This window comes from Helianthus annuus, chromosome 10 (genome assembly GCF_002127325.2).
Source record: "Helianthus annuus cultivar XRQ/B chromosome 10, HanXRQr2.0-SUNRISE, whole genome shotgun sequence".
NCBI classification, from domain to species: Eukaryota; Viridiplantae; Streptophyta; class Magnoliopsida; order Asterales; family Asteraceae; genus Helianthus; species Helianthus annuus.
The window spans coordinates 76,057,043-76,071,018 of NC_035442.2; the positions used below are offsets into that span (position 1 = coordinate 76,057,043).

Here is a 13,976-nt window from a genome sequence, read left to right on the forward strand (position 1 = left end):
TCCCCTTGGGGCATATCCCTGAACTCGTCGTTTTTAGGGCTTTTTTTGTCCTTGTATGGAAATCCCCCTTTTTTACCTTCGACAGAAGGGACACCGATGTGTCTTACCTGAGAGACATTCCTACCAGTTCCAAGGACAAAGATTGGAAGAAGAAATTCTTCTATATTGACGCTGGTGTCATTCCCGGAGAAATGCAATGGAGGGAGATGGGACCAAAGGACAAATGGAAGACGATGGTCCCCCAAAGGATGCTTATGTGGCAAACGCTCTTTACACAAGACTATGCGGGCGTCCTTTCGAGTGCACGGTAATCCCTGAGGGTGTCACACCCCAACCGATGGCGGAAACATCGGGGTCCGAGCACTAGGCGTTCAGATTGCTCATGAGAATTCCATAACACTATTTGTTTCGATAAAGATTAATAGATTTCATGCAAGTAGTCTAAAACTTTGCCACAATCATCACATTACAAACCAAACATAAATTGTTCAAATTGTTTCAAAATACTAAGTTAACTAGGCGACGTTTCTAGAGCATCATCCTAGCTTGTTTTTCCATGTTCCTCAGCAACCTATCAGCCTGCAACATGTATTAAAATATCAATACAAAAGTATTGGCGAGTATACAAGTTTGATAATAGAATAATAGAATAATAGATTAAAACAACTCATATCCACAGTGTAAGCAATAAAAATAGTTTCAGCCGTGTTAGTGTCGCAGTCCACGCAGTGATAGCCCAAGTATCCCGATGCTTTAGTGTTTACCCAAGACTCAAGGTAAACTAGAATCCTCCTAACAATACCCCCGAAGAATAATGGGAGAGGTGCACTCCCTATAGCGCTACTATTGTTAAGGCGGAACTAAACACCCTGGATTAGACGTCACATAGCACAAATAGAATACTAGAATGCACAAGTTTTCACCAACACACAGGATAGAGTATAGATTGCCAAAAGTATTTAGTTTAATAGAATACATGTTACACCCCAAAAGTTTAAAGGAAAAAGGGGATCGAGTATACTCACAGTGATTGCTTAACAGTCGCAACTGTTATTGGATCAAAGGGAGCTCTTTTAGGATTAGCCTGATTAGATTGCAATAAGGTAAGAGTCGGACAGGGTAACGAGATCGGATAAAGTGCTAAATTGGCCACTGGATCGGCTGACTGTCCGATCGGATGGCTGTCCGATCGGATGGTCAGTCGGTCGGATGACCCTTAAGTGTTTGATGACAACGGTCGCCCGATCGGATGGCTATCCGATCGGGTTACCATTTGTTCGGATGAGACTATCGTGAAGAGACCAGGGTGGCCTGTCCGATCGGATGGTAATCCGATCGGATCACCATTCGATCTGAGTGCAGGTAAAATAGACATTCCAATAGGATGGCTGTCCGATCGGATTGCCATTGATCAAACTTCCAAGTTTTGTAAAAGTTTATCATTTTGTAAAAGTTTCTAAGTTTGAAAATTAATGGTGACGTCTTGGCACAGACTGAGGCAATAGTTACTCATCATTTCGCAGACATTCTGATCGGTCGGGAATCACCCCAGTCCGACCCGTTTGTTTGTTGGTGACGGTTTTATGCCGGAATCCATACATGATCGTCTTAATCAGTGAACAATCCTTCCCTAAACTAACCCTAGACCACTGATCAAGTCTATAGTTCGTTTAGTCCCGTTTATCACCAAAGTAAATCGAAAGTTGACGAAAAGTTGAAGAACAACCCAAGTTTTATATGAAAAGTATAGGTTTTAGCTTAGATTTAGTGTAAAAACGTATGAAATACCTTAGATCCGGGCTAAATCTTGCTTAGAATGACATCACATGACAGTTTGTACAAACCACCATGATGACATCACCCTCAAGAACTCAGATCTAAGAGATTTCACGGTGAAAAGTGTGATTTCAAGTGAGAATCACGTATAGAATGATGTGTAGATCATGAAAGTACAAGAATCTAGCTTGAAACGTACCGAAATTGATGAGAAAATGAAGAAAAGACGTGTGCACGTGTTCTTGGTCGAGCAGAGCTGTCACATCACTCAAAATGGTGATGTGACAGCCTATTTATAGGTGAAGGAGGAGAAGGGGAAAGGGTGGTTCGGCTTGGGTGGTCATCCGATCAGATGGTCATCCGATCGGATGGCCACTCTGGCCATTCCATCCTTTCGCGTTCCCGATTCTGATTTGTTTTACGCGTTGGGTTAGGCGTTGCATTATGTATAGGCAATAGAATAACTAGTTTATAACATACTCATCGAGAGTTTTCAAGATTAATAGATTCCGCCAGTGACAAGGCTCCAGTCTCTCGTTCAACCAAGAATCAAGTTTCACGAGTCTAAGGAGTCAAGCACCAAATAGATTTAGACATTCCAAATATAGGCTTTCCTAAGTTATAGACATTCCACACGTAGATTTAAACATTCCGAATAGATTTAGACATTCCAAGTGTATAGACATTCCGAATAGGCATTTTAGTCATATAGAACTAGACAATCCCACACATAGACATTCCTCATTTAGGTATTCCAACATTAGGCATTCCAGATAGGCATTCAAGCATAGAATTAGGCATTCCAAGTATGTATAGAATTAGGCATTTCCAATCATAGAATTAGGCATTCCCGATAGACATTCAAGCAGAGATTTAGACATTTAATCATACAAAATTAGGCATTTCCAGCATAGTTTCAGACATTACAAGAAATAGGCAATCCACATAGACTAGGGGCTAATTATAGACAAAAGTTAAACTTCAGGGACTAGTCTTGACAAGTTCCTAAAGTGCAGGGACGCTGGGCGTTACAGTCTCCCCTCCTTTAGTAGATTTCGTCCTCGAAATCTTAGAAGAAGACTGTTCAAAGAGATGCGGGTACTTGGCCTTCATATCACTTTTCAACTCCCAAGTGAATTCAGCACCACGCTTTCCTTCCCATCGAACCTTGACAATGGGAATTTTGCTGCACCTCAGACGCTTGACAGCTTGATCCATGATTTCCACCGGTTTCTCCACAAATTGAACAGCTTTGTTTATTTGCAGGTCTTCCAGAGGAACTTGCAGTTCCTCATCGGCTAGACATTTTCTTAGATTGGATACGTGGAAAACTAGATGCACGTTGTTTAGTTCCTAAGGCAAATCGAGTTTATACGCCACCTTGCCAATCCTTTCAAGTATCACGAAAGGACCCACACAGCGAGGAGCGAGCTTTCCCTTTTTACCAAAGCGAACTACTCCCTTCCAAGGAGATACCTTGAGAAGAACTTGGTCTCCAACAACAAATTCCAGAGGCTTGCGCCTTCTATCAGCATAGCTCTTTTGTCTGCTTCTAGCCTTAATCAAGTTATCACGGATCTAAAGAATCTTATCCGTTGTCTCTTGAATAATCTCAGGGCCAGTGAACTGCTTTTCCCCAACCTCATGCCAGCTAAGGGGAGATCGGCATTTTCGCCCATACAAAGCTTCGAAAGGAGCCATCTGAATACCGGAATGATAGTTATTGTTGTACGAGAATTCTATCAATGGAAAATGTACATCCCAGTTACCACCAAAGTCGATGACACAAGAACGGAGCATGTCCTCTAGGGTTTGAATAGTACGCTCGGTCTGTCCATCCGTCTGAGGATGAAAGGCCGTGCTAAAATTCAAGTGCGAACCCATAGCGGACTGAAAGGTTTGCCAAAGACAAGAAGTAAAGCGACTATCACGGTCAGAGATTATGTCTAAAGGTACGCCATGGCGACGTATAATCTCATCGGTATAGATCCTAGCAAGTTTCTCCACTTTGTAATCTTCACAGATAGGAAGAAAGTGGGCTGATTTCGTCAAACGATCAATGATCACCCAAATGCTGTCATGACCGGCAGGCGTACGGGGTAATTTAGTAATAAAGGCCATAGCAAGACTATCCCACTTCCACACGGGGATTTTAGGTTGCTCTAAAAGACCGGAAGGACACTGATGTTCCGCTTTCACCGTCAGACATGTGAAACACTTAGAGACATACACAGCAATGTCCTTCTTCATGTCGGGCCACCAATAAGTCATACGCAGATCCTGGTACATCTTATCGGTGCCTGGATGAATAGAGTAACGAGATTTGTGAGCCTGATTCATAAAGAGCTCACGAAGATTATCGCGATCTGGCACCCAGATGCGATCTAGATAGTACTGCAGACCATCAGATTTAGTTTCGAGTTGATTAACGTTTGCGCCAAGAACTTCAACAGATAGACTTCCTTCATTAGCAGACGAATATTGAGCTTCGTGAATACAAGCATGAAAATCACTAGATATACGGATAGCTTTGACATGAGTCTTACGACTAAGAGCGTCGGCCACTACATTCGCCTTACCAGGATGGTAGCGAATTTCGCAGTCGTAGTCGTTAAGTAATTCCACCCAACGCCTCTGTCGCATGTTCAGTTCTTTCTGGTCAAAGATATGCTGAAGGCTCCTATGGTCGGTGAAGACCACACACTTAGTACCATACAGGTAGTGTCGCCAGATTTTTAGCGCAAAAAAAAACTGCACCAAGCTCCAGATCGTGAGTAGTATAGTTTTTCTCGTGCGCCTTGAGTTGTCGAGAGGCATAAGCGATAACCTTGTCCCGCTGCATGAGCACACAGCCCAATCCACGGTTCGAGGTGTCACAGTACACCACAAAATCATCATTCCCATCAGGTAGGGTTAAACAGGAGCATTACACAAAAGGTTCTTAAGAGTCTGAAAGGACTCTTCTTGTTTGGGACCCCAAATAAAGGGTTTCTCCTTCTGGGTTAGTGTAGTAAGAGGAACAGCGATTTTAGAAAAATCCGCGATGAACCGGCGATAATAACCCGCCAATCCTAGGAAAGAACGAATCTCAGACACGGATTTAGGCGTACACCAATTCTTCACTGCCTCGATTTTTGAAGGGTCAACATGAATACCCTGACTACTAACAATATGACCTAGAAACTGCACTTCATCAATCCAGAATTCACATTTAGAACACTTAGCATATAGACGTTCACCACATAAGAGTTCAAGCATAAGACGTAGATGGCGAGCATGATCAGCTTTAGACTTAGAATAAATAAGAATATCATCAATAAAGACTATAACGAAACGATCCAAATAGGGTTTACAAACGCGGTTCATAAGGTCCATGAACACGGCGGGTGCGTTAGTCAAACCAAAAGGCATGACCACAAACTCGTAGTGCCCATATCGAGTACGAAACGCAGTTTTAGGAATATCATCTTCAAGAACACGTAGTTGATGATATCCAGAACGTAGGTCAATCTTAGAGAAACACGACGCGCCTTGTAGTTGGTCAAATAAATCATCAATACGGGGCAAAGGGTAGCGATTCTTCACGGTAAGCTTATTAAGTTCACGGTAGTCGATACACATACGGAACGAACCATCCTTCTTCTTGACAAATAATACGGGAGCACCCCACGGGGAGGTACTTGGACAAATAAAACCTTTATCAAGCAGTTCCTGTAGCTGGCTGGATAATTCTTGCATCTCGGAAGGTGCAAGACGGTAAGGAGCCCTGGCGACAGGAGTTGCACCAGGTATGAGACTGATACGAAAATCAACGGACCTGGGAGGAGGAAGACCAGGTAGATCCTCGGGAAAGACATCAGGGAAATCACACACAACTGGAACTTCGTTTATGTTCTTCCCCTTGCCCTTTTGTTCCACCACGTGGGCCAAGAAGGCAGGGTTCTGTTTACGTAAACTTCTGCTCGCCTGTGTGCATGACATCAGTCTTAGTCCTTTCGAAGATCGGTCCCCGTAGACATGCAAAAGATCACCAGACGGAAGAGGAAGACGAACAAGCTTTTCATGACACACGATTTCGGCATGGTTCTTACGCAACCAATCCATACCGATAATGACATCAAAACTACCCAAACGCATTGGGATAAGATCAATAGTGAATACGTGATCATTAATTATCAAGGAACAATCACGCACGATAGAATTTACAAGAATCGACTTACCATTGGCGACCTCAACAGAGAATGACTCTGGTAACTTAGAGCGTGTACAATTTATCAAAGACTCGAATTCCACGGACACAAACCTCTTGTCGGCACCAGTATCAAATAGAATCGAAGCATAGAGATTATTAACGAGAAACGTACCATTCACCACGTCGTTGTTATTATGAGCCTGGTTAGCATTGAGATTGAACGCTCGTCCACGAGCGGCTGCTTGTTGCTCTTGGTTCAGCTGGGGGCAACGGTTACGGAGATGAGTAGTATCCCCACACTAAAAACATGCACGAACAGAATTGATCGGTCCTGGGTTCTGCAGAGGAGGATGCGGAAGAGCTGCTTGAGCTGGTGGAGCAGGAGCTTGCTGAGCTTGAGGAGCAGGATTAGCTTGACGACAGTACGGAGCCGTGTGACCATAACGGTTACAACTGGTACACAATCTGCATGCAGAAGTAGCAGGATGATGATAGTTGCATTTCTCACACTTGGGGTAAGACCCAGTGTATTGCTTCTTCGCTTCAGGCGCAACAGGGTTAGCAGCAGCAGGAGTAGGAGCAGGTTTAGCTGCAGGGTTAGTAGCAGGAGTAATAGCATTACATCCCGAGCCCTGAGCTTTCCGTTTCTTGTTCTTGCTGCCACTCGGTTGCTGAGTGACTTGATTTGTAGACTTCAAAGGAGTAGGGGTAGCAAACTGCTTGTCACGCACACGATTGTTGTTGAGACTAGCTGCGAGACGGTAGACTTCTTCAATAGATCCTAGCTGAGCTGCTTCGATGGAATCATGCATAGCAGGAGGCAGACCATTGATATACTTGGTTATCATTCGCTTAGGAGTCGAAACCAAGTGAGGAACGATAAAACTTAGCTGCTTGAACCGGGTAGTATACGCCATGTTGTCATCACTAACTTGCTTTAAGTGCCAAAATTCTTCTTCGAGCTTGAGCTGCTCATGGGGAGGACAGAACTCTAGCATCATGAGTTCTCGCACCTCGGCCCACGGGAGAGCATAGGCCGCCTCATTAGTACGGATGTTTCTTTCATTGGACCACCATTCGAAAGCCCTACCCTGAAACACTCCAGTTGCACTCCTGGTTTTCAAATGTTCAGGGCATTCACTGTTGATGAAAGTGACCTCTATGCTATCAAACCACTCAAGCATAATTGTCACCCCATCACTGCCCGTAAACGGTTTGGGGTTGCAGGAGACGAAGTGTTTGTAGTTGAACTTGGTAGTTGTCAGCTTCTCTACCTTAGAGTCCACAGAGGATAGAGAAGTGGTAGATCCTTGAAGTTCATAAACAATCTTTGGCATGACCCTAGCGATCTGGTCGGCCATGAATGACATCATCTTTTTCTGGGACTTCTCCCTTGATTTCCTTAGGTTGTCAAAGAGTCTTCGAGCAGACATCTATGAGTTCCAACATAAGGATCGTATAAGTCTAGTTTACGAAGTCCCATAATAAAGATTCACTCACAATTGATTAAAGGATTTAGATACAAGATAGACTAACACCACAAAACGCACGACCTTCACATGGCACGTTGTACGAAGTTTGGTCAACATGTCAGAAACGCTTATATATAGGAAGTACCCGTGGCGTATCCACCACGCTTCGGGCACATCGCCTCTCCTCGTACTCGGTGTCATACTACGTGTCGCAACACTCAACCTAACCATTATCATCATCATCATATGTTCACAAAGATTAATAGATTACCGTAGATTACTCATAGATTACTCAATTACATCACATAGAATACTCAAAATAGATCAGCGTTGAATACCCAAGTAGATTAACATAGATCATTTCATAGATTGACATAGATCATATTGATAGATTATCATAGCTTACTCAAGTAGATAGTTTAACATAGACTAACCAAGTAGATGATCATAGATTAAACCAATAGACCAAGGTAGTTTAACATAGATTAGCTCAAAATAGTTTAACGTGCTAGGTTACCATAGATTAACACAATAGATCAACCATAGATCATGCTATAATTTTCTTAGATTACATAGACTTTCCATAGGCATTCCATAGACTTTCCATAGATTACACAGACATTCCGTAGATTACATAGACTTTCCATAGATTACATAGACATTCCATAGACTTTCCATAGATTACATAGACTTTCCACAACGGTCTGCAAACACTAAATCTCGCATGGCACTTGGTATGGAAATTGGTAATATGCCGGAAGCACTTATATATAGGAAGTACCAGCGGCGTATCCACCATGCTTCAGACACACCACTTCCGTCCCATACTTCCATGTCATCTTAGTGTTTCACACCACCACAACATATCATACCATAAACGATCAAGTTTACCACGTAGATTACACATAGAATAAAACTTCATAAATTTAGTTTGTTCTGAGATTAGAACTTAACGTTTAAGGTTGCGGACAACGTGCAATTTGCACAAAAGCTTTTATAAATAAACGAAGAATTAAGTTCAAAATCCATAGACAAAACCACTTTCATAAAATTTAGGTAACATAAAAACGGGATAGGCTTTTAAAACATAGGATTGTTCTGGGTAGAGGAACGGCGACTAACCAAAGTGATTCGAACTCCTTTCGAATTGAGGTAACGCGTCTTGACTTACTTAGACAAATACGTCATCGATGTTAGGCCTACGATATTCGTCCTTTGTCATTTCACGTACTCAATTGATTGGCAGTTACGAGGCTTTAGCGAGACATAAAATCATCAAGGAGTGGGACTAGTTATCAAGGTCTGAGTTTCACCTCTAACTTGACAACATCGTACCCCAAAGGTTGTCGGTTCTCATCCGCAGACAAGACCTACCAGAATAATATGGAGATTTCCCATCAAGGTTCGGATGTCACTCCTATCCTGTGGGCAAATCTCGTGCAAAATTTGAACACTGTGTAACAGTGTCTACATAGTATAAAATGTATATTATAGCAGCCTTAGGAAAGGCATGTAAGCTTAGTAGGAACATGTGCTGCTAGGAAGCAGATACGGTAGAATGCATAGGTCTTAAACAACAAATAAGAGTCAAGTTCCTAGAACTATAGACTAGGGCAAGTATTCCAACTTATCCTAATTCCCTATAGTTATGGCTCTGATACCAATCTGTCACACCCCAACCGATGGCGGAAACATCGGGGTGCGAGCACTAGGCGTTCAGATTGCTCATGAGAATTCCATAACACTATTTGTTTCGATAAAGATTAATAGATTTCATGCAAGTAGTCTTAAACATTGCCACAATCATCACATTACACACCAAACATAAATTGTTCAAATTGTTTCAAAATACTAAGTTAACTAGGCGACGTTTCTAGAGCATCATCCTAGCTTGTTTTTCCATGTTCCTCAGCAACCTATCAGCCTGCAACATGTATTAAAATATCAATACAAAAGTATTGGCGAGTATATAAGTTTGATAATAGAATAATAGATTAAAACAACTCATATCCACAGTGTAAGCAATAAAAATAGTTTCAGCCGTGCTAATGTCGCAGTCCACGCAGTGATAGCCCAAGTATCCCGATGCTTTAGTGTTTACCCAAGACTCAAGGTAAACTAGAATCCTCCTAACAATACCCCCGAAGAATAATGGGAGAGGTGCACTCCCTATAGCGCTACTATTGTTAAGGCGGAACTAAACACCCTGGATTAGACGTCACATAGCACAAATAGAATACTAGAATGCACAAGTTTTCACCAACACACAGGATAGAGTATAGATTGCCAAAAGTATTTAGTTTAATAGAATACATGTTACACCCCAAAAGTTTAAAGGAAAAAGGGGATCGAGTATACTCACAGTGATTGCTTAACAGTCGCAACTGTTATTGGATCAAAGGGAGCTCTTTTAGGATTAGCCTGATTAGATTGCAATAAGGTAAGAGTCGGACAGGGTAACGAGATCGGATAAAGTGCTAAACTGGCCACTGGATCAGCTGACTGTCCGATCGGATGGCTGTCCGATCGGATGGTCAGTCGGTCGGATGACCCTTAAGTGTTTTATGACAACGGTCGCCCGATCGGATGGCTATCCGATCGGGTTACCATTTGTTCGGATGAGACTATCGTGAAGGGACCAGGGTGGCTTGTCCGATCGGATGGTAATCCGATCGGATCACCATTCGATCTGAGTGCAGGTAAAATAGACATTCCAATAGGATGGCTGTCTGATCGGATTGCCATTGATCAAACTTCCAAGTTTTGTAAAAGTTTATCATTTTGTAAAATTTTCTAAGTTTGAAAATTAATGGTGTCTTCTTGGCACAGACTGAGGCAACAGTTACTCATCATTTCACAGACATATGGATCGGTCGGGAATCACCCCAGTCCGATCCGTTTGTTTGTTGGTGACGGTTTTATGCCGGAATCCATCCGTGATCGTCTTAATCAGTGAACAATCCTTCCCTAAACTAACCCTAAACCACTGATCAAGTCTACAGTTCGTTCAGTCCCGTTTATCACCGAAGTAAATCGAAAGCTGACGAAAAGTTGAAGAACAACCTAAGTTTTATATGAAAAGTACTAGTGGGAAACCCGTGCGTTGCGGCGGAGTCCACAATTTCCTATGTCACAAGTTATATTATAAGAGGTGAGAGTAAAAATGTAATCACCAAGCTTTTGAATTAAAGAAGTTATAAAATAAAATTGTTTTTGACTGATTTCATTCTCAGCTCCAACCACAAATTTGCAAGCCCTTTAAGACCCCAACTTTCAAGTTGTAGACTATTCATTTCTATGTAGCTTTGCTGATTCCACAGATGATCAACTCCTTTGATCTGAACATCACCATTTGTCCTTTTGTGCATCTTTTTTCTTAAGCTGAATATCACTGGAAATCATAATGTAATCTGTGGTTTAAAACGTCAAGTAGACTTTAATTTAAATAGCTTATCATACTCGGGTTTATATGGCAGCCGGCGGAGTCGACAACACGAGGTGTAAACATAATTCAAACCTTAAAATGATAGAAATCAAGATATACATACCGAGCGTAAACACGAGGCGTAAACATCATATAGGAAAAAAAAGGTTGAGCAGCAATCAAAGATATACATACCAAACATCCTTGAGTGTTTAAAATCTTACCAAACATCCTTGGGCGACACTGCCTTGTGTTCTTTTTCTAACATGTTCATTTCCATCTCTTTTTTCCTGAGATAACATTTTTCTTGGTACTACTCATAACACAAAGAACCATATCATAACCAAATATATATTACTAATAATATCCTAGAACAGGAAGACTTGTATTGATACTTGTGAATAAATAGAACCAGAACTTACCTCCAATGACGGTGAAATAGTCCAATCCTTTTGGGTCACTAAAACAATGATGTACCAACATAAAAATGATTGCAAAACCTACCAATGAAAACAAGTATTGTATTTTTGACATTTTTTCATTTATTTATTATTTCTCTAAAGTGACTTAAAAGTACTGCCACTTTATTTGTATGAGTTATAAAAACAAGAAAAGTAAGCTGTATACATGTTTGATCATATGAACTACAAAAGAATGAAAAAGATTCCTAAGTCAATTTCATATTCACCCTAAAAAAGAATATAATATAATCAAAAAATGTAAGTAAGTTCACCTATTTTGCTTGCTCTGATGCATGTGACTGCAGCTAGGTCTTCTCTTAAATATTCGATGCAGGGCCCAGCTCCCGTGCTCCATTTGAACAACTTTATGATCCTTCTATCAGCAGCAAGTAGTAAAACTGGGATTCAAGGTTACCCCCAATACTATAAGCAGCACACTTGCTGCCTGTAAGTCCTCTCTCCCACTTATGCCTACGCCAAAATCAGCTTGTTGGATCATTCGGACATAATTCACCTATGTTAACTGATCCAGATCAGCCCTCTTCTATTGAACACCAGCTCGTTCCATACCTATATACCTGGAGCACTGACACAATGGGCACATACTAAGCTTACTGTCACACTCTTTATATAGACAAAGATGCTTACATGGCAACAAAAGCATGCACACTTCATTCACCCGACACACCTTACACGTCATTGCGCCATTAGTACCCTTGCAAAGCAAGTGGAAATCAATCGCCCGACCATTGCACCATGAAGCCGTGTTGTCAACCTCACTATCTTTCCCCTGCGCGTACACTTGTTTAAGATTATATTTCAGGGTGTTGATCATATTCTTGTTGTATTTCGCCCGTTGCTGCCACGTGTCGGCTTTCATGGCTAATTCTTCAACCTGAATTTCGAGTTCCATGTTCTTCTTGTTGATGTTTTCCACCATGGCTTCTTTCTCACGAAGCCTTTCGATGAATTTATCTTCAACATGTGAGATTATTTGGATCTCGTTCGTTTGCACCTTTTCAAGTACTGCTTGTCTAAGTCTGTCAGCCTTGATTACGATTACAAAAACAATATTATTACATAAATCATATAAACATGTGAAGTCCAAAACCAAATTAATATTCAAGATTTAACTATAAAAACCAAATTATATTCAAGATTTAACGATCGAAACCATATTAATATTCAAGATTTAACGATCGAAACTATATTAATATTCAAGATTTAGCTATTGAAACCAAATTAATATTCCACGTTCAAGATTTAAACATTGAAACCGAACTAATACTCAAGATTCAAGATTTCACTATCGAAACCAAAATTAATATTCAAGATTTAACTATCAAAACCATATCAATATTCAAGATTTAACTATTGAAACTAGATTAATATTCCACATTCAAGGTTTAACTATTGAAGCCGAACTAACACTCAAGATTCAAGATTTAACTTTCGAAACCAAATTAATATTCAAGATTTAACTATCAAAAACAAAAAAAGTATTCAAGATCAAAACTTTATGCATAAACAGAACAAGTTCTTGAATATACCTGAATTTTCATGAACCCATCGATCTCGGCATCCTGTCTACGCATACCATTATCAAGTGACAACCCTAAACCGTTGAAACCGTCCGAGGCTGCAAGAAGTCAATAGATGACATCTGTGAATTCGCATTATGATTCTCCAACAACTCCTGCTCTTTCGGCCTCGAGTTTCTCAACTCCAACTCATAATTCCGCATTTCCGTTGCTACCCCCTCGGCCTTTGCTAGTTGGCCTCGACATTTGCGCTTTTAGTGCCTGAGCTTTACCTCTGTGGGTCCCACGACAAGCATTGGAGACTGCATTTTTTACAAGCCAAACAGAAATTTATTCGTAACCAAAACACAAGGTCCTCTTTAACCAAAACCTAATCAAGGAACCCCATAATACATCAAAACAATACAACCACCAAAAAAGGCAACAACAAACAGATTACAAATGAAAATTTATAACACCAAAATTTATCTGGTCACCAAAGGCTAACCCTTGCATCTTGAATCTCTTAGTAACCCACCAGTTAGTCGTCTCCTTGGCATCTTCAACCACCTTAAACGCTAAAGTGTTTGTGCCCGTAAATAATGCTGTGAAGAAAACTGCACAAATGGGTCAAACGGGTTGAAGTTATTTAAAGTGATGATGCTATTAAGATTTTAATACTTACCTGCAGCATTTTTAAGGGTAAAAATCATTACTTTCATGTCCAGTTTTGTTACTATTAAGGTGAATACATGAATATTAATAATTAAAAAGACTTGATACAAAATATACACTATAATGTTACAGAAACAATGAAATCAAAGAAAAGATTACCTATAATTTAACCAGGAGAAGCATGATCATCCAACGACGCTTCGTCAACGAACATTCGAACAAAATTTAACAAAAAACCTAATCTTTTTAGGGTTCCTCATATACAAATCTAGCACAATTCCAGAATGACTTATCTGCAAATCTTAACAGAAATAGAGTTGAGAAAACGTTGGTGATAAGAAATTAGGGCCTAAATTGTTGGAAATATGCATAAGGTTGTACACAAATTGCATCAGTTTCAAGAGATGGGTTTAGGGATTCAGGGCTCACCTAGGGTTCATCAATTTCAGGAGTTAT

General features: G+C 40.8%; 2 long non-coding RNA genes and 1 pseudogene across 4 annotated transcripts; all 3 read right to left on the reverse strand.

The window, feature by feature from the left end:
* Positions 1–389: 389 nt before the first annotated feature.
* Positions 390–11,376, reverse strand: LOC118482975. 3 transcript variants are annotated; one of them, XR_004869400.1, is made up of 3 exons: positions 11,089–11,280; positions 9,260–9,364; positions 390–579 (listed from the first exon to the last, which is right to left on the reverse strand). It is a non-coding gene; the product is annotated as an uncharacterized LOC118482975 (long non-coding RNA). The 3 variants fall into 3 exon arrangements; XR_004869401.1 differs by lacking the exon at positions 390–579 and adding an exon at positions 11,287–11,376 and having other exon boundaries at positions 9,212–9,364; positions 11,089–11,177; XR_004869398.1 differs by lacking the exon at positions 390–579 and having other exon boundaries at positions 9,212–9,364.
* LOC110884852 lies at positions 10,599–11,082 on the reverse strand. The gene is made up of 2 exons (XR_002561611.1): positions 10,989–11,082; positions 10,599–10,850 (listed from the first exon to the last, which is right to left on the reverse strand). It is a non-coding gene; the product is annotated as an uncharacterized LOC110884852 (long non-coding RNA).
* A 267-nt stretch (positions 11,377–11,643) lies between the features above and the next one.
* On the reverse strand, positions 11,644–13,069 carry LOC118482976 (annotated as a pseudogene).
* Positions 13,070–13,976: the final 907 nt, after the last annotated feature.